The sequence below is a fragment of the Giraffa tippelskirchi genome, chromosome 5 (assembly GCF_054371585.1).
Source record: "Giraffa tippelskirchi isolate mGirTip1 chromosome 5, T2T-mGirTip1v1.2.pri, whole genome shotgun sequence".
Classification (NCBI taxonomy): Eukaryota; Metazoa; Chordata; class Mammalia; order Artiodactyla; family Giraffidae; genus Giraffa; species Giraffa tippelskirchi.
In genome coordinates this window covers 183,495,605-183,521,745 of record NC_137279.1, presented here as the reverse complement: position 1 = coordinate 183,521,745, position 26,141 = coordinate 183,495,605, and the positions used below count along the sequence as shown (strand labels likewise).

General features: G+C 41.0%; 1 protein-coding gene across 10 annotated transcripts in view; it reads left to right on the top strand.

Annotated features, from left to right (window-relative positions):
- Positions 1-7,512: 7,512 nt before the first annotated feature.
- The window catches only part of THRAP3 (thyroid hormone receptor associated protein 3), a 70,767-nt gene continuing 52,138 nt past the window's right edge, over positions 7,513-26,141 (top strand). For 5 of the 10 annotated variants that reach the window (XM_081488860.1, XM_081488864.1, XM_081488855.1 and 2 more), the window contains exon 1: positions 7,513-7,572. The gene's annotated coding sequence lies outside the window, so the exon portion shown is untranslated. Of the gene's footprint in view, positions 8,175-13,774; positions 13,927-26,141 lie in introns of those variants that run through there. The other 5 variants (XM_081488862.1, XM_081488857.1, XM_081488861.1 and 2 more) reach the window with 3 other exon arrangements.

The window sequence follows — 26,141 nt, the reverse complement described above, 5'->3', positions numbered from 1 at the left end:
TATCGGGGGCAGGAGGAGAAGGGGACGACAGAGGATGAGATGGTTGGATGGCATCACTGACTCGATGGACATGGGTTTGGGTAAACTCCGGGAGTTGGTGATGAACAGGGAGGCCTGGCGTGCTGCAATTCATGGGGTTGCAAGGAGTCGGACACAACTGAGCGGCTGAAATGAACTGAACTGAACCCATTCCAGTATTCCTGCCTAGAGAATTCCATGGACAGAGGAGCCTAGTAGGCTACAGTCCTTGGGATTGCAAAGAGTCAGACATGGTTGATCGATTTTCACTTGGGCTTCCCCAAGTGGTAAAGAACCCACCTGCCAATGCAGGAGATGCAAGAGACATGGGTTTGATCCCTGGGTTGGGAAGATCCCCTAGAATAGGAAATGGCAACTCACTCCAGTAATTGGCAACTCACTCCAGTATTCTTGCTTGGAGAATCCCATGGACAAAGGAGCCTGGCAGACTGTAGCCCATACAGTTGCAAAGAGTCGGACATGACTGAAGAGGCTTGGCACGTGAGACATGTAATGGCCTGGATTTCCCTGATGGTCCAGTAACTAAGACTTCATGCTCCCAATGCAGGCGGCCCAGGTCAGGGAACTAGATCCCATATGCTGCAACTAAGGAAAAAAAAATCCCAAATGCCGCAACTAAGACCTGGAGCAGCCAAATAAATAATTATTTTTTAACAAAGACATGTGAAGGCCTGAAACAGGGCACTGGGAAATTCACCAGATGTTCTTTGTTGTTGTTCAGTTGCTCAGTTGTGTTCGAGTCTTTGTGACTCAAGGGACAGTAGCACACCAGGCTTCCCTGTCCTTTCTCATCTCCCGGAGCTTGCTCAAACTCATGTCCATTGAGTCAGTGATGCCATCCAACCATCTTGTCCACTGTCATCCCCTTCTTCTCCTGCCTTCAATCATTCCTAGCATCAGGGTCTTTTCTAGTGAGTCAGCTCTTCGCATCAGGTGGCCAATGATTATTGGAGAACCTGTGTCTCTTGAATCTTCAGCTTCAGCATCAGGCCTTCCAATGAATATTAAGGACTGATTTCCTTTAGGATTGACTGGTTTGATTTCCTTACAGTCCAAGGGACTCTCAAGAGTCTTCTCCAACACCACAGTTCAAAAGGGACAGAATATATGAGACTTTATGACTGATGCCATAAGGTGGGTGAGGTAGAAAGAGGAAGCCAGCATTCCTCTGAGATTTTTAACCTGAGCAATCAGAAGGATAGAGGGCTCCTGTAAGAAACAAGAGAAATAAGAACTGAGAAACGTTCACACACATTTACTGCTCCCAATTCTATGCCCACCTCACTGCAGGACCCTCGGAAGACAAAGAACAAGCTCATTGTTCTTTGTAGAGAATTGGGGAGCCATCCAGGAGATGGCTCTCTGTGGAAGACACAGGCATTTAATGAATGATTTCAGAACATTCTGATGAATGTGGGGAGATTTGTATAAGCAGTGTGGAGTAGTGAAACAGTAATAGTACATTCATCCACACAGCTGCTCATGCCAGAAACCCAGGGGTCAACATGATTCTTTCTCTGCCTCTTTCATCTAATCATCAGGACCAGTAGATTTGATCTCCTAAGTATCTTTTGAATCTGCTCACTGTTTTTTCATCACCAATGAAAACAGACAAGATCAAGCTACTGTGTCTTCTCATTTTAACTATGGTGGTATAACTTCCTAATTGGTTTCTCCACTTGTATTCTAGTTAGTCCTGTTGTAGCCACGCATTTTGGGAAACAAACTCACTCAGAAGGACAATGCAGGTAGTGGAGTGCAGTTTATTACACTGGCGGGCCCAAGGCAGAGTCTTCTCTTAGCCAAGGACCCCGGCCAGCATTTGTGAAAATCTTTTATACCCCATGTGTACGTGTCCGAACTCACCACCCCAAATTCCTTGAGACTTACATAAACAAAGGAAGGGTAAATACAATCACAATAATCTCATCATTTATGTGTTATGTGTTCAAACAGTTAAACAATTGGCCAATAATCAATAAGCCCGAGGTTACACTCCAATAGGTACAGAAAAATTTATGGCCTGTCCAGAGACAGGGGTGATTAGTGTATGTTTTCTCTTAGGCAATGAGTAACCTGGATATGATTGTTATAGCCACGCGTTTTGCGAAACAAACTCACTCAGAAGGACAATGCAGGTAGTGGAGTGCAGTTTATTACACCGGCGGGCCCAAGGCAGAGTCTTCTCTTAGCCAAGGGCCCCAACCAGCATTTGTGAAAATCTTTTATACCCCATGTATACGTGTCTGAACCCACCACCCAACTTCCTTGTGACTTACGTAAACAAAGGAAAGGTAAATACAATCACAATAACTCCATCATTCATGTGTTATGTGTTCAAACAGTCAATAATCAATAAGCCTGAGGTTACAGATAAGAATTTATGACCTGTCCGGAGGGGGTCTTATCCTTCTATTGTCATTTCCACAGGCACTAAGCACAGAGTTTAGAGTCCATTAGAGAGGTGGCCAAGCATGATCAGCATAAACAGGCCTAAGATGGAGTCCAGGTCCTATGAATTCCTTCTTCATGATCTTCAAGGTTCCCCTGTCCGGTAGGGGTCTTATCCTTTTATTGTCATTTCCATAGGCACTAAGCACAGAGTTTAGAGTCCATTAGAGAGGTAGCCAAGCATGATCAGCATAAACAGGCCTAAGATGGAGTCCAGGTCCTATGAATTCCCTCTTCAGTCCTAATCCATTCTCATGCTGAATAATCCTTTAAAATAAGAATTTTATTTAATTGTTTAGGAAATTTATTTAATCCTTTATTTATTTAAAAATATTGATTTATTTATGGCTGCATGTGTCTTAGTTGTGGCACTCAGGCTTCTCTCTAGTTGTGGACATGAGCTCAGTTGCTTTGTAGCTTGTGGGGTCTTATTAATAGTTCTCAGACCAGGAATTGAACCTGTGTCCCCTGAATTGGAAGGTAGATTCTTAACCACTGGACCACCAGGAGTGCATACATGCTCAATCGTGTCCAATTCTTGGCAACCCCGTGGATTGTAGCCTGCCAGGCTCCTCTGCCCATGAGATTTTCCAGGCAAAAATACTGGAGTATGTTGCCATTTCCTCCTCCAGGGGATCTTCCCAACCCAGGGATTGAACCTACTATCTGTTGTGTCTCCTGCATTATCAGGCAGATTCTTTACCACTGGGCCACCTGGGAAGCTCCCTGGACCACTAGGGATGTCCTTTATCTAATCCTTTGAAAAAGGAAATCTGAATCCCTCCCCAGCTTATATATCTTTCAATGGCTTCCCACTGCTCTCAGAGTAAAATCCAATATCCTCAACTTGGACTATCAGACACAGCAGGATCTGGCTCCTGACGACCTCACTAGGCTCACTGTGCTTTAAGTTCCTGTTACACTCCAGGGTCTCTTGAGAAACCTGTATGCAGGTCAGGAAGCAACAGTTAGAACTGGACATGGAACAACAGACTGGTTCCAAATAGGAAAAGGAGTACGTCAAGGCTGTATATTGTCACCCTGCATATTTAACTTATATGCAGAGTACATCATGAGAAACGCTGGGCTGGAAGAAACACAAGCTGGAATCAAGATTGCCGGGAGAAATATCAATAACCTCAGATGTGCGGATGACACCACCCTTATGGCAGAGAGTAAAGAAGAACTAAAGAGCCTCTTGATGAAGGTGAAGGAGGAGAGTGAAAAAGTAGGCTTAAAGCTCAACGTTCAGAAAACTAAGATCATGGCATCTGGTCCCATCACTCCATGGGAAATAGATGGGGAAACAGTGGAAACAGTGTCAGACTTTATTTTTTTGGGCTCCAGAATCACTGCTGATGGTGACTGCAGCCATGAAATTAAGAGACGCTTACTCCTTGGAAGGAAGGTTATGGCCAACCTAGATGGCATATTTAAAAGCAGAGACATTACTCTGCCAACAAAAGTCCGTCTAGTCAAGGCTATGGTTTTTCCAGTGGTCATGTATGGATGTGAGAGTTGGACGGTGAAGAAAGCTGAGCGCCGCAGAATAGATGCTTTTGAGCTGTGGTGTTGGAGAAGACTCTTGAGAGTCCCTTAGACTGCAAGGAGATCCAATCAATCCATCCTAAAAGAGATCAATCCTGGGTGTTCATTGGAAGGTCTGATGTTGAAGCTGAAACTCCAGTACTTTGGCCACCTCATGCGAAGGGTTGACTCACTGGAAAAGACCCTAATGCTGGGTAGGATTGGGGGCGGGAGGAGAAGGGGACGACAGAGGATGAGATGGTTGGATGGCATCACCGACTCGATGAACATGGGTTTGGGTAGACTCCGGGAGTTGGTGATGGACAGGGAGGCCTGGCGTGCTGCAATTCATGGGGTCGCAAAGAGTCGGACACGACTGATTGACTGAACTGAACTGAACACTCCAGGGTCAATGGCAGGCCTAACAATCTTTAGAATGTGCCAAGTTCCTTCAGGCCATAGGGCTTTCCCATGTGTTGTTTCTTCTGTCTGGAATGCTCTTCCCCAATTCTCTACCTGGTTTATCAGTCAGTTCGTTATGGAAGCCTCCTCTGACCGTTAAGCCTAGGTCAGGACCTCTAGATTCTACGTCAAGAATCTGCAAACTTTTTCAATAAGGGGCAGATAATATTTAAGGCTTTGCAGGTGACAGAGCATCTCAGGGTCATAGTAGCTACAGAAAATACATAAATAAATTTACCAATGCTGAACTTTTGAGTTTTGTATATGTTTTCACGTGTCATGAAATATTAGTATTTTTTTTATTTTTCCAACCATTTAAAAATGTAAAAACAATTCCTAGCTTCTGCCATAGAAAAACAGGGGTGGACTAGAATTGGCCCGTAGGCCGTAGTTTGCCAACCCCTATTCTATTCTATGAGATACTTCCTGTGTTGCCCTTATCACAAGTAGTAATTAATTATCCATGTGATAGACTTCTTCATGTTGTCTCTCCAGTTAGAAGTAAGCTCTGTGAAGACAGGAACCACAGTTTTCTTTTTTGGCTGGGTTTTTGTTTCGGTTCATGGGCTTCTCTTGTTGTATAGATGGGCTTAGTTGCCCCAAGGCATGTGGGATCTTAGTTACCTGACCAAGGATCAAACACGTGTCCCTGCACTGGAAGTTGAATTTTTTTAAGATTTTTTTATTTATTTTATTTTTGACTGTGCTGGGTCTTCCCTGCTGCCCCTGGGCTTTCTCTAGTTGTGAGGAGTGTGGGTTATTCTTCTTTGCAGCGCTCAGACTTCTCATTGTGGTGGGTTCTTATTGCAGAGAAGGGGCTCTAGGTGAGCAGGCTTCAGTAGCTGTGGCGCACAGACTTAGTTGCGCCATGGCATACGGGACTCTCCAGGAGCAGGGATCAAACCCATATCCTCTGCACTGGCAGGTGGATTCCTAACCACTGGAACACCAGGGAAGTCCTGGGACCACATTTATTTTGTTTACTATTTTTCTCCTTAGCTTCTAGCACAGGGCCTGGCCCATAGTAGGTGCTCAGTAAATGAATGGAGTCATAAGATGTTCCTTTCCTTTTAAAAAAAAAAAAAGTATTCATTTGGCTGCCAGGTCTTAGTTGCAGCATGTGGGATCCAGTTCCCTGACCAGGGATTGAACCTGGAACCCCTCCACTGGGACCTCCGGATCTTAGCCACTGGATCACCAGGGAAGTCCCTATTTATTTCCTTGTGAGGAGTCCCAAGCTTAGTGGAGAATATAGATCTGTAAACGATTAACTGCACAATTAACTAGGTAATGCTTTTTGAAGAAAGTTCAGTTTTCAGCAGGTACAGTTTGAGATAACAGTGGGAAGTCAGGGTATGGTGACTCTCAAACATCTGGAACTGAGTTGATGCTAAGACGTGGATAAGGGAGTAAAAATGCATAGAAGAGCTGTAAAAGCTACCTGAGTGTGCCAGATCACTTAAGGTGAGAAGTCACTCAGGGAGAGGGGTTGAATGAGAAGAGGAGGAGGAGGCTGGAACAGTGAGGTAGGTTTCCAGGCCAGAGAAGGCGCAGAGGTAGGAGCAAGGTAAGAGATCCAGCACAGAGGTGTTTTGGAAACCAAGAGGAATGACTGTGTATTTTTGTATCTACCTAGTTTACTGCTGTGTTCCTAGTGTTTTGCACCAGGCATAACCTTACAGTAGACACTCAAAATCTGTGAATTGAAAATGACATTGCATCAGATCCTTTCGAGAAGCACTACCCAGCAAGCAGCCTACAAGAAATGCTCAAAGAAGGAAAAAAGAGAAAGCAGTGTGGAAGGAACATTTCTGGGGCCAGTAAGGGTGAGGGCTGATGTGGCACCATGAGATTTGAGTTGAGCCTGGAGAGTTTTTCTCACAGGCAGAACATATTCCTTCATTTTTTTTTTTCCACTTTTTTGTTTACTTTGCCCTGGGGATGCAGAAATCCATCAAAACGATCTTTGTTCCAAAAAGCTCACAGTCTGGTGGGGAAGACAAACACAGCCCTTGATAATTATGAGATGGAAAGGTATTGCGGGAAGACAGAGATGAGGAGAAGCTAGTAAATCTGGAAACTTCACAGGAGAGGTACTACTGAAGCTCAGCCTTAAAGGTTGGAGTTCAGTAGGGCAGGAATTCCAGCGCAAACCAGCCTGTGCAAAAATCCTGATAAATGCCCTGTTCTCAGACTTGTATGTGCATGAGAATCACTGGAGAGGTCTGTTTATAATGCAGATTTCAAAGTTACACATGGGAAATTTCTGGTTCAATAAGTGAGGGCATCCACTTTAACAAGCTTTACAGGACCTCACTCTGTAAAACATCTTTTTGTGCTGCCATTGCCGTGGGAATCGAGGCCAGCGGTGGCGGAAACGAGGCTGGAGAGCGCTTTGCCACCAGGCTTCTGGGTCTCCACAGGGACACACTATTACAACAAAAAACAAATTCATTTTTAATCTTGCTTTCAGGGAACTAGACGCTTTCACGTTCCTGACTTTGTCGCAGCCTCGCAACAACTTTGTGAGGTAAAAATTACTAGTCTCATTTCACAGGGGAGGAAACAGGCTCAGAGAAGGGAGATTTGCTCAAGGTCACGAAGCGAGAAGTGGCACGGCAGAGGACGAAAGCCAGACGAGCAGATTCCCAGCTCAGAGACTTTTCGACGACTAAGGCAGGCCGGGAGTGGGTGGGGCTCAGGCCCTAGCTCCACTGGTTCCAAAATGGTGGGGGCCTTGGCGTCAGCAACGCCCCCGCCCCTTCCGTCCACCTCCCTCCTTCTTCCTCAGGCCACCCAGGCGGGGGGAGGGGATGGAACGGAGACGCCCACGTGACTGCCGACAAGCTGGCGCGTGACGCAAAGCGGCGGGCCCGGTGTTCGCCTTGCCTTATGGGAAACATAGTTCTATTGACTGTCAAGTTGGCTAGGAAGGCGGGAGCTAGGACTACATTTCCCAGGAGGCTGCGGGGGAGACGCTGAGGCTGCCGCCGTCTGAGAGCGGGGACGCGGGGCGCGCTGTCGGGCGGGGGCGAGATTCGGGCCGGTTGTGCCGTTGCGAGGCTGCAGCTGCGATCGGTGCGGTGGGCCCAGGTGAGTGAGGGACCCTGATGGGAATTAGGGCGGCTCAGTTGACTCCAGTCGTTTCGTCTGTTTTCTTTTCTCCGCGGCCGCTGGCTCACGGTCTCCAGCAGGCCTGGCGCGGAGTCGCTCCCCCGCGCCTGCCCCCCGGCCTCTTCAGAGAGGGCCCCGCTCGCTCCGGCTCCTCCCCCTCCCCGCCCTTCAGGGCTTCCCTCCGCTCCGGCCTAGCTCCCGACGCTGAGGGCCGCCTTTTCTCCGGAGCAGTTCCTAGCTCTCTTTTTCTTCCTTGCAAGAAAGCCTCCCCTTTCTCCATCTCCCTGCTTAATCACTCACCCCTTTAGGGGTGAACCCTATTTGGATTTTTCCCGGAACTCTTGAGTGCCCTCCCCCCCGCCCCATCTCAGTTGGCCTGGATCTGCCTTCTCTTAGGACGCATGTGGCTGGTACTCAGTGTTGGTACCTTTTCCGTTCTTTTCGGCCTGGTGGCCGGAGGAGACATAGTCCAGATTTATCAGTCAGGGGAACATTTATGCGTCCACTTTCATTTCTCTTGGGTTGGAAGTGAGGTCGACCTGCGTTCCTGTGGTAATTGGCGTGTGTTCCGCTTAAATAAGGTAATTTCCTTCGCCTCCCTTAGCTCCCAATCAACTTTTATCAGCTCTTCTTTTTGCCTTTCAAAGTCTGAGGGATGAAGTATCGCGGCAGAAACGGGCGGGTAGCACTCGTGCCCAGAAGTTGGAAGCCATCCGTGTTAGTTGAGTGTTTACCAGGAGGTTGTTAATTGGATTGAAGGAAAAGCTGCAGAGTGTGGTGGAGCCTGGCCGGAGAGAGACGGTGAAGCTTCTGGTGCAGCATAACAGAAGGAACCTGGAGCCAGCTGCCTGGGTTCGGGTTTTGGCTCTGCTAGCTTTTGGTTTCGGGTCGAGGGGCTTCACTTGCATGTGCCTCAGTTTCCTTACCTGCAAAATAGCAAAGAGTAACACTGGTCCCTTTATAGGGTTACTGTGAAGATGAAGTGAGGTAAAATTGAAAACCGTTTAGCTTATTACCTGCTGAGTGTTAAGTACTATTATTATCATCTCTTTTAGGATTTATAGAGTGTAAGCCCTGAGTGGCGAGACATATATCACATTATCATTTTGTTTTTCGCTTTCAGCTCGTGTTCCCTTTTCTCATTACCGTCTGTTGTAGTCTGTCCTGTTATCTAGACAGCCTGTATCATTGTGTAGAAGCCTGCTAAAAGTTGGCTGCTTCCATGAACAACCTGTGGAACAAATTGGGCTTGGTTTGTTTTCTGCTGGGAAGTTTGTGAAGTAGTGTACGCAGTTTAACAATATAGAAAACATTTTTTTTTTCCTGCAGCCATTTAGGCTTGACTGTATTTTGTAGGTGAAGTTTCTGTAAGGAACTGTTTTAACTAAAACCCTTTGTATTCAGTACAGTTCCATATTTTTGTGTTTTCAATCTCCTAGCACCAGTGAAAGATCTCTGGTTTTGGAGACTGATGTTTTTAGTCTGCATACTAGGTACAGTCCAGTTTTAGCGGTGGTGGTGATAATAGTCATGTTAGCAGCAGCAGTAGTAGTTTTCTAGCATATTTCTTTACTAGCATAGCTAGTCTAGATACTTTTTGAATTTGGCATAGCCAGTGAAATTATGGATTACAGAGCGTCCTGTATTATAATTGAGAAATTGAAGGGAGGAGGCTTGGAGTATTTCTGAGATCAGCACCGAGATGAGGTGGGATGAGGCTGAGAGAAAGCATAAGACCTAAGATTTATTAATTTTTGTAAAATAGTTAAACGTAACCACTAAGAATCTTGAGGTGTTACCTTGTTTCTCTTGGGCCAAGTGACAACCTAGATTGAAGGAGTGTGGTTAATCTTGTTCTTTCTGGTGGGAGGGAGGTTCAGAATGGAGGGGATATACACATACCTATGGCTGATTCATGTAGATGTATGGTAGAAACCGACACAGTGTTGTAATTATTTTCCAATTAAACATAAATTAAAAAATATTCTGGGCTCTCAAATATTAGATTTTGGTGGATTGCTTCACAGCCTCATTCTGTAAACATCTAAGACTGATTCAGTATTGGATTGATACAATAAATAGTGCCTGAGAACCTGCCCTCCACTGGCTCCTCTCCTAGGCTCTGGGAGTACAAGGGGATGTGAGGCAGAAGGGGTCTTGCATTTTGGAAACCTGCGATGTAGTGGGGGAAATCACAACACGTGAGCAAATAAGTTACAAATTGAGAAAAGTGATGTGGAGGTATCATGCAGGGAAATCGATAGACACTAAAAAAATACGTACGGGTGGTCAGAGAAATTCTTTTTGGTAAGAGTGGGGTGTTAAGGCAGGCATTCCAGGTAGAGAGAACAGTAAGTGCCAAAACTAGAAGATGGGAAGAGTTTAGTGTGCTTTCAGAACTGAAAAGAGGCAAATTGTGGCTCTTTTCAGTGAGAAGAGTGGTTGAAGAAGAGTTGGAGAGGTAAGACTGTTTAGGGAAGCTGTTAAAGCTTTCTGATTTACATTTTCAAGTCAGTTTTGCCTGCGGTGTGGAAACTGGATTGTGGGGACCATCAGTTAAGAGGTTATTGTACTGATTTAGCCTGGAGGTGATAGTTGACTGAAGTTGAGAGGGGGAATTGAAAGAGAAAGTGTGTTGGTGGGAAGAAGCAAAGGGATTCATTATGTTCTTATAATATTCTCTGGAGAAAGACATTCTTAGTCAGTGGTCCATGGGCTACAGGGGGCTCATGGACTCGAAAGTTTTTGTGAGGGAGTGCATTTTCTCAGGGGTCGTTACCTTCTATCATTCATTAGAGTCTCAGAGTTTAAGAACCAGTTCTCTAGAGTCTGTAATGCAGGTTTATAACCCATAAAAAAGTAATTGCTCACGGCTTACCAAGAAAGTTAAGAGTCGTGGATACCTTACTAAAAGGTTGGCTTTCTCCAGGAACTCTTTTTGTTGTTGTTTGTTTCAAATCAGAGTTAAATGTCCTGCCATAGAAAAATCAGCTTTTAGTTTCTTTTTGTCTAGGAGTTAATGGGCTGATGCACATACTCAGGAAGCTGAACTTAATGAGCTCCGTTTCACAGAAATCCGTATTCATTCCTACTGTTTTCTTCTGTTGGTTTTTCTCCCCCAGTCTTATTTGTCTTTGGTTGCACTGTGTGGCATGGGTGCATGTGTGCTAAGTTGCTTCAGTCGTGTTGCTTTGGCTCTTTGTGACACTATGGACTGTAGCCCGCCAGGAGCATGTTGCCATGCCTTCCACCAGGGGATCTTCCCAGCGCAGAGATTGAACCCACGCCTCCTGTGTCTCCTGCATTGCAGGCAAATTCTTTACCACTGAGCCACAGGCAAAGCCCTGCTGTGCAGCATGTGGGATCTTAATTCCCCAACCAGAGATTCAACCCGTGCTCCCTACGTTGGGGGCACACTTACTGGACTGCCAGGGAAATCCCTTTTTCTACTGAGTTTTGTTTACAATTCCTGTTTTAGTGGTAGAAATGGAGCACCTTAGTGTGAAGAAGGAGATCGTTTTCTTCTTGGTTTCCTTCTAACAGGGGTTTCAGATGTATGTTCATCTATTTTGTAGTGTATTTTTCAGATGATAGTGTGTTATTGGAAACAGGGTGTAAAGTTAGAGCTCTACCACTGAAAGAACCACGTATTTTTCTTTTTATGGCAGAGATTTAAAACTGAAGGCTCATGGACTAAATCCAGTCAGCAGATGTGTTTTGTTTGGCTCATACAGTGTTGTAAATTTGAATTTGTTGTCAACATTAAAAAGCAGGGAGATTTCATGTAAAAATGTAGATTCAGGCTGCTTTGAAAAATCAGATGTGGCAGCCATGGACCCATGTTTCTGCTTGCAGCAGTCATCTTTTATAGTTGAGGCACCATTAAAACTTTTTTTTTAGTCTTGGTGCTTTATTTCTTTCTTGTTTCTTCTTAAAAAAAAAAAAGAAAATTTTAGGTAACTTTGGAAGAGGGAGAAGGAACAGTGCTGTGGAAAGGGAGGGCCTAAAATACTAAATTGTTTTAGTAAATTGTTTTCAAACCAAAGAAACCCAAGGGTTTTTAGAAAGCAAAAGACGTTGACCCCTGCCCATGCCTTTTTAGCTGGCACATGTGCAGTGTCCTCATTTTTGTTCTGCCTGATTTGCTTTTTAGCATCTGGAATGCAGTAACTGCACAGCTTGGCTTGTTTCAGAAGACAGAGAGCCAAGCTAAGAGAAGTTGCTGAATGTCTAATTAGAAGACTTTTGGCTCCTGTTTTGAGGCAAAAGGGTGTGTGTGTGTGTTTAATATGTGCATTTATGAAGTCTGTCACTTTGCTTTCAGTAATCTGTGTTTTTTGGAGAGGTTAATAACTATTTTTCTCTATTTTAATAAAAAGGGCAGGATACATAAAGGATTGATAGAGGAAGTCATAGAGAGAGTGCTTTGTGAAGCTACCCTAGAAGTTTCTCCACTGCAGGACTCTGCATTGTATTAGGGCTTCCCAGAAGATGGTCCTCTTGTATCTGAAGGAAGTGTTCTAGAGTCTTGACTAAAACTTTTGGCTACCAGACTATGGGCTACCAGAAAAAAACTTTAAAAATGAAGATTCAGGAAGTTGGTCAGGTGCTAGAATGGGGTTGTTCAATAAAGGAAAGAATGGGCAAATTTTTTAATAGAAAAAATTCTTGTTTCAAATGTAATAAAGTGTGGCTGCATAGCATGCAGGATATGGGATCTTAGTTCCCTGACAGGGATTGAACCCACACCCCCTGCAGTGGAAGTGCAGAGTCTTAACTACTGGACACTAAGGAAGTCCTTTTTGGCAGTTTTGGTGTCTCTTTGTATGCATGTTTCCCATTGGAAAGTGTTCTGATAGAGGCTTTCCTTGATGACCCTATCAATAATAGTACTCCACTCATCCAACACTATCCAACCTTCATCATTACTATGGATCATTATATTATTTATTTTTCATCTACTGTATCTTCACCTCTTTAGGTAGTGAAGCAGGGATTTGTTTGATTCTCTGCTGAATCCCCACACCAAGACATTCTCTGTTAAATAGAAGAGGCTTAGTAAATATTGAGAGAGAGGATGAGTGAAAATGGGAATAAATAGATGACTGACTGAGAGTCTCTGGAAGTGCTCCCACTATCAAGTTCTAACTTACTCAGATTATGTTAATGGTGATAGGTGAGGAGATTGCAAAAGGGGCAAAAAGGTATTTTGTGGAATGATGAAAGTATTCTTTCATTGAGTTGGGGTGATGTTTATTTTGTGGTGGTATATTTTGTCAAAACTCACCGAACTATACCCTTAAAATGTGTACATGTATTGTGTATGAGTTGTAAAGTTGATTTATAAGAATTTGGGTTGAAAACTCATCGTGTAAAGGCTGTTCTCTATCAGTAGGTTGTGATAATGATTATTTTCCTTGAATTTTTGGTAAAGTTAGCCAGGTATAGGTTGGACTGGAGGTACCTCAGGCGTTATGAGAGAAAGAGGCTGAGCTGACCATGCTCTGAATAGCCCACCCCCATTTTAGACAGAGGTGCTGAGTGATATTTTGTACTTTGGGATTCTGTTTACCAGTTCTCTGTTAAAAAGATAAAATCCATCGAGTTCCCTGAAGCTCTCTTAACCCTCACTCCAGGGTTTAGTTAAGCAAGGTGCAGCCTGCAAACCCTTGGTGGGGCAGGTAGTCGTCTTCAATTTTGTTTTCCCTGCTCACAGATAGGTTCTGGTTGATAAAAATGGACATTGCAGAAAGAGAAAGTTTACTTCAGTACCATTTATTTAGGCTAGTGGTTACAGTTTCCATATATTTCTGAATAGTTAGGGTAAACATAAGGGATGTGCAGGAGGTAGTCTTTGGTTTATTACGAAAGCTTATGCTTAAAGCCTTACTTCAGATGGACTTAAATTGTAAATGTATTGTTTGTGATATTCCTCTCATTTTCCTGGGAAATTGGAAGATGATATGTTGATTCTCCAGTTAACGGTGAATGCTTTGACTTTGTTCACAGTGTAGAACTTAGCTTACCTCTTGTCTTCCTTTATTTTTATATCGGCCTCATTTGTCACATGTAACCTTTTTTGTGTTACTTGTTACATTTGGGCTTATTTGTCCAAACATTTGACCTTTTACCTTTAGCAAGCATGAATTGTTTCATCATTCAAGGCGGGGGTGGGGGGGGTGGGGGAGTGGGCTCTAGTGGACTTGAATGTAGCATCATGTGGAATGGCAGTAGAGAATGAGGAAGAAAATGTATTTGATTGTTGGCTTATTTTCTTTTTTGCTGTGGAGGCTGTTTAGTATCGGAGGATACATACATGATGAAAGTAGTTTGGTAAGGAATATTTTCTGTTCCACTTACAGCAGAATATTTTCGGCTGCAATGAATTTAATAGGGCATGCTCATGGAGATAGGTGATCTCTGGTACCTAGCTTCCTTGGTTTTATCAGATGAATGTATGATAAATGGAAGTCCTTGATTTTTATTAGAAGTTTCTTTTGTGGTTGTTTTTTATTTGTTAAACTGGGACTGGGGCAAGTTGCTTAACCCTTCAGTGTATCTGTTCAGTTTCAAATGAAAATGGAAATCTCTTATTTACCTCCAACAAGGGTTATTGTGACGGCTAGATGGTTAGCCCAGTGCCAGTGCATATAGTAGGGATTCAATAAATTTACTTTATTATATATAGAAGATGAATTTCTTGTTCACTGTTTGGAAAAAACTTAAACTTGAAAGAATAGTGGGAAACACCCAGAGCCCTCAACTGATAGCATATGGTAAGTGCTGAGTATATGATGAAGTTAGTATTTCAAGATTGTGAGGGAAGGATAACTTAATTATGCGAGACAGAATAAGAGACACGGATGCAAAGAACAGTCTTATGGACTCTGAGGGAGAAGGTGAGGGTGGGACGTTCTGGGAGAATAGCATTGAAACATGTATATTATCATATGTGAAACAGAACACCATTCCATGTTCGATGCATGAGACAAGGGCTCAGGGCCGGGGCAATGGGATGACCCAGAGGGATGGGTTGGGGAGGGAGGTGGGTGGGGGGTCCAGGAAGGGGAACACATGTAAACCCATGGCTGATTCATGTCAATGTATGGCAAAAACTATTACAATATTGTAAAGTAATTAGCCCCCAACTAAAATAAATAAATTTATAAAAAAAAAAATTATTCAGTAAAAAGTTCTGGAACAATTGGCTAACCATATTGAAAATTACATTATTTTGACAAAATAAAATACATGAAAATAAGAGGTACAGATTAAATAAATCAACAAGGAGATGCCATTTTTCCCTCAGATTTCTGTCTTGATAAACAATATGATGATTATTGTTGGTGAGGGTGTGGGGAAATGGACATTTCTCAAGTACTGCTGGTAGCAATGTAAGTTGCTGTAGCCTTTCAGGAGAACAGCAGAATGTATCTGTACTTTTAGGAATATATCTTAAGGAAATAATTGGACACATCCTTAAAGATGAGGATAATCATTACAGTGTTGTTTATGTTAAGTGAAAAATTAAAAGCAACCTAAATGTACAACAGCAGGGAACTGCTTATATTCTAGTATGTTTTTACAGTGGAATGCTAGGTAGAACAAAAGATGTAGATTGGAGAACCATATTTGTTGACATAATACCATGTGTAGAAAAATGCCCAGAACTGATACTTTTGTTCTGTTCAAAAACGTTTTCTCCTTAGTCAGTGTTTGTTTTTAAGTATGTACTGAGCTTTAGAATTCTTTTGGAAAAAAGTGATCTGTGGTCTAGATTTGCACAGTCCATTTCGGTAGCCAGTAGCCACGTGTGGCTAGCTAACTTTGAGTTAATTAAAATTAAATGGATAGTATGGTTTTCATAGTAGCCTTACTTCAGGTGGTCAGTAGCAGCAGTGTGACTGGTGGCTGCCTTTTGAGTAGCTTAGATAAGGAACATTTTCCTCATCTCAGAAAGTTCTGTTGGAGAGCCTTGGTTTAGATTGTCTTTTCATGTTTTTTTCAGCATTACTTCTGCATAAGATAGTTGGGGCCTCAGAGTAGTTGCAGTTCTTTCCCTTTAGATTTTACAAAGAGTTTTGGGCTTTGGCTGTCTTTTATGTATCACCAATTTCATAATTTTTAAGCATTCTTTACTTCTTAGCCCGCATGGGTTTGTTTAGAATGCAGAGAGAATGCTATCTTTTAAACCTGTTAAAGTTTCTGTTCTTCATTTAAAAATAAAAGGAAATATTGACTTGGCTGTGCCGGGTGTTAGTTGCAGCACGTGGGATCTTCGATCTTCATTGTGGCATGCAGGATCTTTTAGTTTTGGCATGTGGGATCTAGTTCTCTGACCAGGGATGGACCCCAGCCCCCTGCATTGGGAGCCTGGAGTTTTCGTCTTAGTCACTGGACCACTAAGGAAGTCCCTGTTCTTCACTTTAAAACAACTAATCAATAACAGGAATTGAGATTGATGTTTTTTTCTTCTTTTTAAATCTTTTTTGTTTTTTTTAGCCTTATTTATTTGGCTGCTTTGGGTCTTAGGCTCTTTTGTTGAGGCGCATAGACTCTAGTTTTGGCTGGTGGGCTTAGTTGGACTTATTTTTGTCAAATTAATACTGTGATCATATAGTTTACCTTTTTGAACCAGGACGCTATTGAGAGAGGGGATGCTATTAATACACTGCAACAGCAAGTGTAAACTGACTGTCTTAAGCAAACTTGGATATAAGGTCAACCTAAATATTAAAGAAGAACTTTTATATCTTGAGTTTTTTTCAAACTAAATGCTTTTTAAACACTTTACAGGTATTATCTCATTTAACCCTATACCTTACAAGGTAAGTGAAGGGTTTCTTGTTTTATAGATGACAAAGTTGAGTCATAAGAGATTAATTTAGGGGGAGAGAAGATTTGAACCTAGGTCTGACTCTAAACTTCCAGTCCTGGCAGCTGCTGGATTGCTCAGAGTATGGGTCCAAGGAGAAGATTCTGCAGTAAATTAGGAGAGTCCTCACTCAGACAGTAAAGCGTCTGCCTGCAGTGCTGGAGACCAGGGTTCAGTCCCTGGGTAAGAAGGATCCCCTGGAGAAGGAAATGGCATCCCACTCCAGTATTCTTGCCTGGAGAATTCCATAGAAGGAGGAACCTGAACTACAGTCTGGGAACGCAAAGAGTCAGACACAACTGAGAGACTTTCACTTTCACTTCACATAAGAAAACATCCGTTTTGTTTTTGTCAGGCTTATTAGATCCAGTGTTAAATATTTAAATTTATTTTCAAGAATAAATGGACATGAATCCACCAGCTGACACAGGCTTTTTCATTTGCCTTGCTGCAAATAAAATGACAGAAAATGTATTTTGGAATGGATAATATTTGCCTAACTTTTTAAAAACAATTTTCTTTCTGTTTTGTCCATGCTTTGTGACTTGTGGAATTTTATTTCCCCAACCAGGTATTGAACCCCGGGCCCCTGGCAGTGAGAGTGCAGAGTCCTAATCATTGGGCTGCCAAGGAATTCCTTTGCCTAGATTTTTGTATCTTCCCATCTTTAAAATGAAAATATACCTTCCTTCTACCTTCTTTCGAGGGAATTACAGTATATATATTTTGACATTAATATAATGAATACATGAAAAATTACATAATTCAGTATCTTAGGCAACTTACCATAGTCACATACCATCATTTTTTTTTTGCTAAATGGTTATTAAATGGTTTGGATATGTAAAAGTGATGAAAATTCTGTCTCATGTAAGTTCAGGCACAAATGGAATTAGGTTAGTGCTGTTTTGACAGTTGAGTGAACAGTGTTAGCTGAGAACTAAAAATTCTCAAATGTAATTGTTTTGAATGCCATTTGAGTTTAGCCATTGTAGTGAACCATCTCTTCAACAGATTGTTAAACTCTTGGTTCAGAAGCAGTGGATGCAAAATTTATTGAAAGAATGACATAAAGTGTTATTTAACTACTGCAGGTGCTTTGTCATATCATTTATGATATTTTAAAAATATTTTTGAAATGTCTCCTCTTTGAGAGAAGGCAGGTTTTTTTTTTTTAACAAAAATTATTTATCTGTCGGGTCTTAGTTGCATGTGGAGTCTCCATTGTGGTGCTCTTTGTGGTGCTTCATTGTTGTCTCTGTTGCAGTGCACAGGTTCAGTAGTTGTGGCTCAGGGCTTAGTTGCATCACAGCCTGTAGGATTTTAATTCCCTGACCAGGGATTGAACGTGAGTTCCCTGCATTGGAAGGCAGATTCTTAACTGCTGGACCACCAGGGAAATTCTGAGAGAAGGCAACTTAATGAAAAAAGTATTAACATGGTTAGCCCAAAGAGCAGCTTCCTGATGAAATCTGATAACCTGCTCTGACCATTAATTTTCATACATGAGCCATGAATGTGAGTGAAAGATTAATTTTGGAGTTGTCGACTAAGGCATTGCTGTGGTTTTTAGATTAAGGTTTTATGTGCTGGTCAAAAGTATACATAAGCTGTAACTTATATTACATATATATACACATATGTACATATGTGTGTGTGTATATATTACACAGTATATATATATATGTAATATACAGTATTAGAGTAATGTGTTATTCCATCTGGAATTTTGACCTTGCTCTTCTCACCTGATCTTATCATGATCACTAACCTAGAACTTCGAAGTTTCAAACAAGAAGTAGGAGGTGCTTTCTAAGGAGATCTTTGGTTTCCTTGTTCTGTATTAAATATCACTTGCAAGGCTGTAGGGATATGGGCTTTGTTTTTCTTCATTCATCTTCCTGCCATTATTCCTCTGTGTGTAGGAAAACATTGTTCAAATAAAATTTTATCTCCTGGATACACCTTTTGGATGCATTATGTGTATAAAACTCAGCTTAACATATAGTAACTCTTGAATAATCTAATTTCCTGTAGAAATATTCACAACTTTTTCTTGAGTATATTTCTTTTTTTTTTTTTTGGCTGAGCTGCATGCGGGATCTTAGTTCTGCAACCAGGGATCAAACCCATGCCCCCTGAGTTAGGAATCTTAATCACTCAGAGTCTTAACCATTAGGCCACCAGGGAAGTCTCTTGACTATATATTTCTTGATACAAGTTATGTAGCATTTAGTGTGATTTTTTTTTTTTTCTTCTCCCTGAGTAGTCAGCACCTGAAATGGACCTAATGTGGGATTAAACAAAATCCTAGGGATTTAGCCTGATCTCTGTTTTGCATTGGACAGATATTTGTGTATCAGCTTAGTTTTTTTGAAGGTGATTCTGGAAATGGAAATATCTTTAAGGATTTAATTTGTTGTTTGGTGGTGGTTATGTAAGCATCTTACTAGGGGAAAAGGAAAGAGCCTTAATGAAGTGTAAAATGTTGATTTATTGAAGCAATTTGGGGAAATAAAGTTCTCATTGTTGAGCCTATCTGCTGTTATTTGTTCCTATCCAGCTTTCTTGTTTTTATTTTTCAAACCGCCTTTTTAGAATACAACATACTCTGTGATTTGCATACATTAATTCATTTAATCCTTCGATAATTTTATTAGATCAGTGCATCTGTTTTTTAGATGAGAATCAGTACAGTGTTCACACCTTCACAGTAGTGGAGTCAGGATTCTAATCCATGTCAGTCACATGTTTGTAAATTCGTTGTACACTTTTTTTTTTTAAGAAAGGATTCTTTTATTCATTTTTGATAGCACCACGTGGCTTGCAGGGTCTTAGGGATCGAACCTGTGACCTCTGCAGTGGAAGCTTGGAGTCCTAACTACTGGACTGCCAGGGAATTACCCTTAATACATACTTTCATGTGCTTGTTCTTCATTGTGGAGTTGTTTCTTTGATTTAACCTTGAGATCATTGCGTTATAAGTCCTGTTTTAGTCTTCTAAAGTTGTTTGCAAAAATCTAAATGTGTGTAGCTAAGAAGCTTGTGGGGGTATGTGTGAATGGTTGTACTTTTCTGTCACTATTATAGAGAATTATATCAGTCTTTTTTTTTCCTCTGGAAGAGGGACTGAGAAAGTCTGAAGTTAGCACAACTACAGTGTTGAGCATTATACAGCATTTTTTCTCATGCTTGTAAAGTATGCAATCTGAAGACATGCAAAAAGTACAAAGAATAATACAACTGGTACCTGTGTATTTAAGAGATCAGTTTACTAAATAAAGCTTTACCACCATAGTTGAGTCTTCTAGGATTGTTCTCCTCCTCCAGCCTCTCTTCTGACTTGGTATTTATGACATCTGTGCATTTTTCTAGATTTCTGTTAAAAATATGTGCTTTCTTAAACAAAATGTAGTATTGCTTTTTTCTGTTTTTAAATGTCATGTAAATTGTTTGATACCAGTTTATTTTTGTAACTTTTCTGGTTAGTCTTATGTTTGTGGGATTCATTCATGGTGTGTATGTTCTTTACTATTGTATTAGTATTCATTGTATGAATGTGCCACTTTTTACTTAACCTGTTTTCTTGTTTATACTCGGTGCTGCCAGGAATATTGTATGTATTTTCTGTTTACTTCGGAAAATTTCTCTAGGGTTTACACCTAAAACTGAAATTGCTGGTTCACGGGTTGTGTACATCTTCATATTATTCTCCAGAGGGATTATACCAGTTTATACTTCCAGTGTATGTATTTCTGTTGCTACACATCTTAATGCTACATGAAATTGTTAAACTTTAAGGTTTTTTGCCATTCTTGTGGGTATGAAATATTTTAGTTCTAAGTTGGAGTCATCTCATTAGTAGAGAAAAAGAGTGTCTTTTCATAAGTATATTAACCTATAGGTTTCTTTTTTAATTGTTCATTCTCTTATCCCACTTTATTTTTAGCATTTATCATCATTTGACATACAGTATGTAGTTACTTGTGTATGTTTTACCCCACCAACCGCAAGGTGGGAGACTTTCTCCTTTTGTCAGTGTTGTATCTCTAGTGCCAAGCACAGTGCTGGCATACAGTAGGTGTTCGATAAATACTTACTAAAATTAATCTTTATTTTTTTACTTAAACAGTTGAGTTTTGGGTTTTTTTATTGATTTGTAGAAGTTATTTAGAGTCTGGATTTTAACTTTTTGTTTATATGTATTGCAAATATACTCTCCTATTACGTAGTTTTGTTTTGATTTCTTAAAGCATATAGAACCTTAAACCTTTACCTTTACCTTTACCTAAACCTTTACCTTTATCAATCTTTACCTTTATGTTTTATACTTAAAATATCTTGTTTCAAATCCTCTACCTTAAATTCATACAAATATTTTCTTACATTTTTCTTTTAAACGTTTTAAAGCTTTTCACATTTAATGTTTTATTTATTTATTTTTTTGTCCACTTGGTGTTTATTTTTGTAATGGGATGTAGGGGTCTATTTTTACTTTTTCCATATGATTGGTTTTAATTTTCATTAATATTTTGAATCTCAAGTCCTGACTTGTTTTTGGGCTCTGTATAATGGCCTTTATACTTTGTGTAGTGGTCTTAATACCTTTTTGCCAGGCTTAAAACTTTCTTAACTTTATGCATGAGGAATTGAAAAAATATCAATGTAATCTAAAACCAGATTTCCAGAGAATAGAAAGCAGGATAGTTAAGTCAGGGATGGTATTAGTCAAACAGCTGAGTTAAATCTTTTGGCAGGAACTCTCCATTTATAGGAATCACTTTGACAGGTGACATAGTTCTCTTAGTAGAATTCATGGTTATAGCAATATATTTTCCTGGTTAAATTTAGGAATATAGAGCTAGTTCTGGTGAACACGTGTAAGTGTTCTGGAAATAAGATGCATTTTGTGAGAAACTATCTGTTTAGAAGTGGCTTGGTGGCCTTGGGATTTGGCATTTTGTGGGAAAAAGAGGCTTGCTATCCCTACAGGTATTTGTAAATTGATGTTGGGTTAACACCAGCAAATTTGCAAAGCACTTGCGAGTTTATAAAGTTAGCAGAACCAGAATATATATGGGCATCTTGGGTAGATTTCCAAAATTGCCGATAGATTATTTCTGAGTTTGCTCGAAAATAAGTTTAATTTGGCATTACTCCGGGGAGTAGTTTGACCTTTGTGTCAAATCTGGTAGCTTCTTCTGATTTGTAATTTTAAAAAGACTAATAAGAAAGAAATAAAATTTTTGAAGGTGAATTTACTTAGTAGGTTCTCCAGCAGGACATGATCATATCTGAATTTGATGCCAGAATAATGTCACAACAGATTATTTAGGCATCAGATTCAGTCGCTCTTCTTGTTGCTTGTTCACAGATGAGAGGAAATGTGATCCGTCTAGAAGTTGGTTACACTGGTCAGTTGTGTGCTCAGTCATGTCTGATTCTTTGCAGCCCCATGGACTGTAGCCCGCCGGGTTCCTCTGCCTGTAGAATTTTCTAGATAAGAATACTGCAGTGGGTTGCTGTTTCCTACTGCAGGGGATCTTCCCGACTCAGGGATTGAACCTGCAGCTCTTGTGTCTCCTGCATTGGCAGGTGGATTCTTTACCACTCGCACACCATCCTGGTCTGTTGCTCTCTGCTAAATGAACTATTTTGGATAAATTTTTTTAATAAAACTAAGCAGTTGTGGAAGATACACTCTGAATGTACCATCCACTTATCCAACTCTAAAATTAAGAGTTTTGGGGGAATTCCTTGGCGGTCCAGTGGTTAGGACTCGGTGCTTTCATTGCTGTGGCCCAGGTTCAGTCCCTGGTTGGGGAACTAAGATCTTGAAGCTTCATGGCAGGGCCAAAAAAATTAAAGTTGAATATTTGTTAATTGAAATTTCCTTTCAATAAACCTTCAGTGGATTAGATTTATTTATTTTTTAAAATTTATTTTTGGCTATGCTGGGCCTTTATTTCTGCTTGGGGGTTTTCTGTAGTTGTGATGAGTGGGGGCTACTCATAGCAGTGGCTTCTCTTGTGGAGCACAGCCTCTAGGGTGAGGGGTCTCAGTAGTTGTGGCACACGGGCTTAGTTACCCTGCAGCATGTGGAATCTTCTTGGACCAGGCCTGTGTCCCCTGCATGGGCAAGCAAATTCTTAACCATTGGACAACCAGGGAAATCCAGATTTATTCTTATTTAGTGTTCCTCATAGCTTCTAGTAGAGTATGTTTTAGCCAAATAATAAGATTATTTAGGAAAGACATATTTCATAAAGCACATTGAAATTTGTTTACCCCCCAGATAATAAGTAAGTTAGTTGCTCAGTTTCCGACTCTTTGCGACTGCATGGACTGTAGGCACCCCCCCCCCCCCCCCCCCGCCGGGTTCCTCTGTCCATGGAATTGTTCAGGCAAGAATATTGGAGTGGGTAGACATTCCCTTCTCCAGGGGATCTTTCTGACATAGGGATTGAACCCAGGTCGCTTGCGTTGCAGGCAAATTCTTTACTGTCTGAGCCACCAGGGAAGCTCAGATAATAAGTAACTGGGAAGAAAAATAAGAAATTAGAGCAGACAGGATGAAGTTCATAGTTTAAGGTTCTTTAACAGATACAGGGTAGCATGATGATGTGGAAAGAACTGGAACACACCAAGAGCCACGGGCCTTTAGTGTTGTCTCACCTTCTTGGGCAGATCTCCCTTTTTCTGGGTTTAATTTTCCTCTGTAAAGACTAGGGTTGTACTAGATAATGATCTCTGTGTGTGCTTCCAGTTCTTAATGCTCTGTGACTCTAAATCTGAGACGCTCCTAGGTCAGATTGGAGTGGACCATGGTCTCTTAATCACAGGACTCTCGCTCTTTGATTAAAGCTAGCTATAGACTGCCTCGGGTGCACGCCCACTAACTACATGGTCTGATAATGAACGCTTTCTTTATTCTCTTAGACTCTAAGTCACAAGTGTTAACTTTTTTTACAAATAACTTTTAGTGATATTTAGAAATAAGTCATAAAAGTTATAAACATAGGTTGAAAGTGTTGTCAGCACCAGGGTCTTGGCAGAATAATGATAATACTGAGCAGAGAGAGACTGCTCTGTTGAGTTATAAGTATGTGGAAGGAAACAAGATTTTTGATGTATCTTTGTGCTTTCCACAGTGCCCAGTGAAGGATATTAACAATTATTTAAAAAGTTATTTATTACTATTATTTATATGAGTCCTTGCTATGTTACTATGCACTGTACTATGATTTAGATGTTTTTCTCATTTAATCACTACAATAGCTTATGAGATAGTGTTGCCCTTATTTTATAGATCAGGAAACTGAGACTTAAAAAAATCAAAATGCTTTAAACTAGTTGTTACATGACACCATAGCCTGTGCTCTTTGTTGCCTCAATATGCTGCCCAGCAAAGACGATACCCATTGGGTGTACTCGGTAAATGTTAACTCAGTGAAGTACTTGTGGAATGTTTTATGTTCATTGTTTTGGATCTTTATGTTAGTATTTTAATTTATTTTTAATTTGGTTTGTGCTGCATGGCATGCAGAATCTTAGTTTCCCGACCAGGGATCACACCCATGCCCCCTGCTATGTTAAGTGTGAGTCCTAACCACTGGATCACCAGTAAATTTCCCCGTTAGTATTTTTAGAGGTGGCACAGTGGTCAAGAATTGCCTGCCAATGCAGAAGATGCAAAATGACCCAAGATACCAGTTTGATCCCTGAGTTTTTAGAAATATCAGTATTTTTAGAACAGAGGAATAGGGCAATGGCACCCCACTCCAGTACTCTTGCCTGGAAAATCCCATGGACGGAGGAGCCTGGTAGGCTACAGTCCACGGGGTTGCTAAGAGTCGGACGACTGAGCGACTTCACTTTCACTTTTCCCTTTCATGCTCTGGAGAAGGAAACGGCAACCCACTCCAGTATTCTTGCCTGGAGAATCCCAGGGACGGCGGAGCCTGGTGGGCTGCCGTCTATGGGGTCGCACAGAGTCGGACACGACTGAAGCAACTTAGCAGTAGCAGTAGCAATAGACCAACTGAGTATCTTACTAGTAGGACATCCTTAAGGCAAGGCAATATGTGGTTGGTTGTTGTGTTCCAAAATAGAAAAATTAAACCTGAGAGGGGGACTGGAAGTTGAGGATAGGGAGGGTAGAAATTGGGAAGGAGACTTCTTTTCATTATGTACTCTTGTAGAATTTGATATTTTACAATGCATTTATTACTGAAATGAAAAAACTTGGTAAAAAGAATTAAACATTTAGTTTGCTCAGGCAAATGATTGTGCACACTTTCCCCTTTTTAAAAACTGTATTTGCTGCAACATAGATGAACCTTTAAGACACACTAGGTGACATGTTAGATATGAAAGGACAGTACTGTATGATTCCACTTGTATAAGGTATCTAGAGTAGTCACCTTTCAGAGAGACAGAGTGCTGATAGAATGGTGGTGGGGTGTGTTACTTTTTAAGTGGGCACACAGTTTGTGTTTTGCAAGATGAAAAAGTTTTGGAGATGGACACTGGTGCTGGTCGCATAACAATGTGAATGTTCTAAATGCCACTGGTATGTTTTGTGTTATGTATATTTTACCATAGTAAAAAGCCACATTATATAACTAATATTTACTCATTTATTTGTCACCCAACACTGGGGATACAGAAAGAAATTTAATCAAGTACTTGCCCTCAAAAATAAAATAGTCTAGTAGTAGTACATGGTTAGTATTACTATTTTTCAAGGAAATAGAGGCTTAAGTTGTAAGGAAATGGTGAAAGCTTATAAAAAGTTGTCATGTGATAAAGAAATTCTGGAAAAGTAGGTGTTATTTTTCCAACAGTCTTATATGCTGGATAAGCCAGAAGATTCAGATGAGATGTTATAATTTTGCTCTGAGGCACTCGTGCATAGCCCGAGAGCAAGATTTTAAAAACTCCCTGTCTAGGTAGGAACTGTTGGGTACACAGATGGCCTGTTGATTACTCTCCGTTCTTGTAAATTGAGAACCTGGGGCACAGAATACTGGTGTCATTTAGGGGTCATGCTCACTCAGCCTGGAATCAAGTATAGGTTTGGGTTTCTTTCCAGAGTGTTCTGCGTCTTTACGAGATTTTGAAGATGTATGTGTCTTATATTCTGAGTCTGCCATAAATCCAAATTCTGAATTATCAGGAGAAGGTAATTGTTTAACAACCACGTGACTACCCATAGCAGCTAGTTGAAGTCTTGTCTATTAACTGTCACCTTGATACTGACCTGACTAGTATGTTATAATGAGTACTAATGGTGTGCTAATAAGTACCTTAAGTAACTTTATGCATATTAATTTATTCAATTTTCATAACCCTTTATAGTAGGAGGGCTTCCCTTGTGGCTCAGCTGATAAAGAATCTACCTGTAATGTGGGAGACCTGGGTTTGATCCTTGGGTTGGGAAGATCCCCTGGAGAAGGGAACAGCTACCACTCCAGTATTCTGGCCTGGAGAATTCCATGGACTATATATAGCCCATGGGGTCACAAAGAGTTGGACACGACTGAGTGACCTTCACTTCACTTCACTTCTAGTAGGAACCAGTTTTACAGAAAACAGAGATGGTGAGCTTTAATTAAGAAGCTTATCACAGATCTCAAAGTTACTAGTTGGTAGTGTGAAAATCAGTATCTAG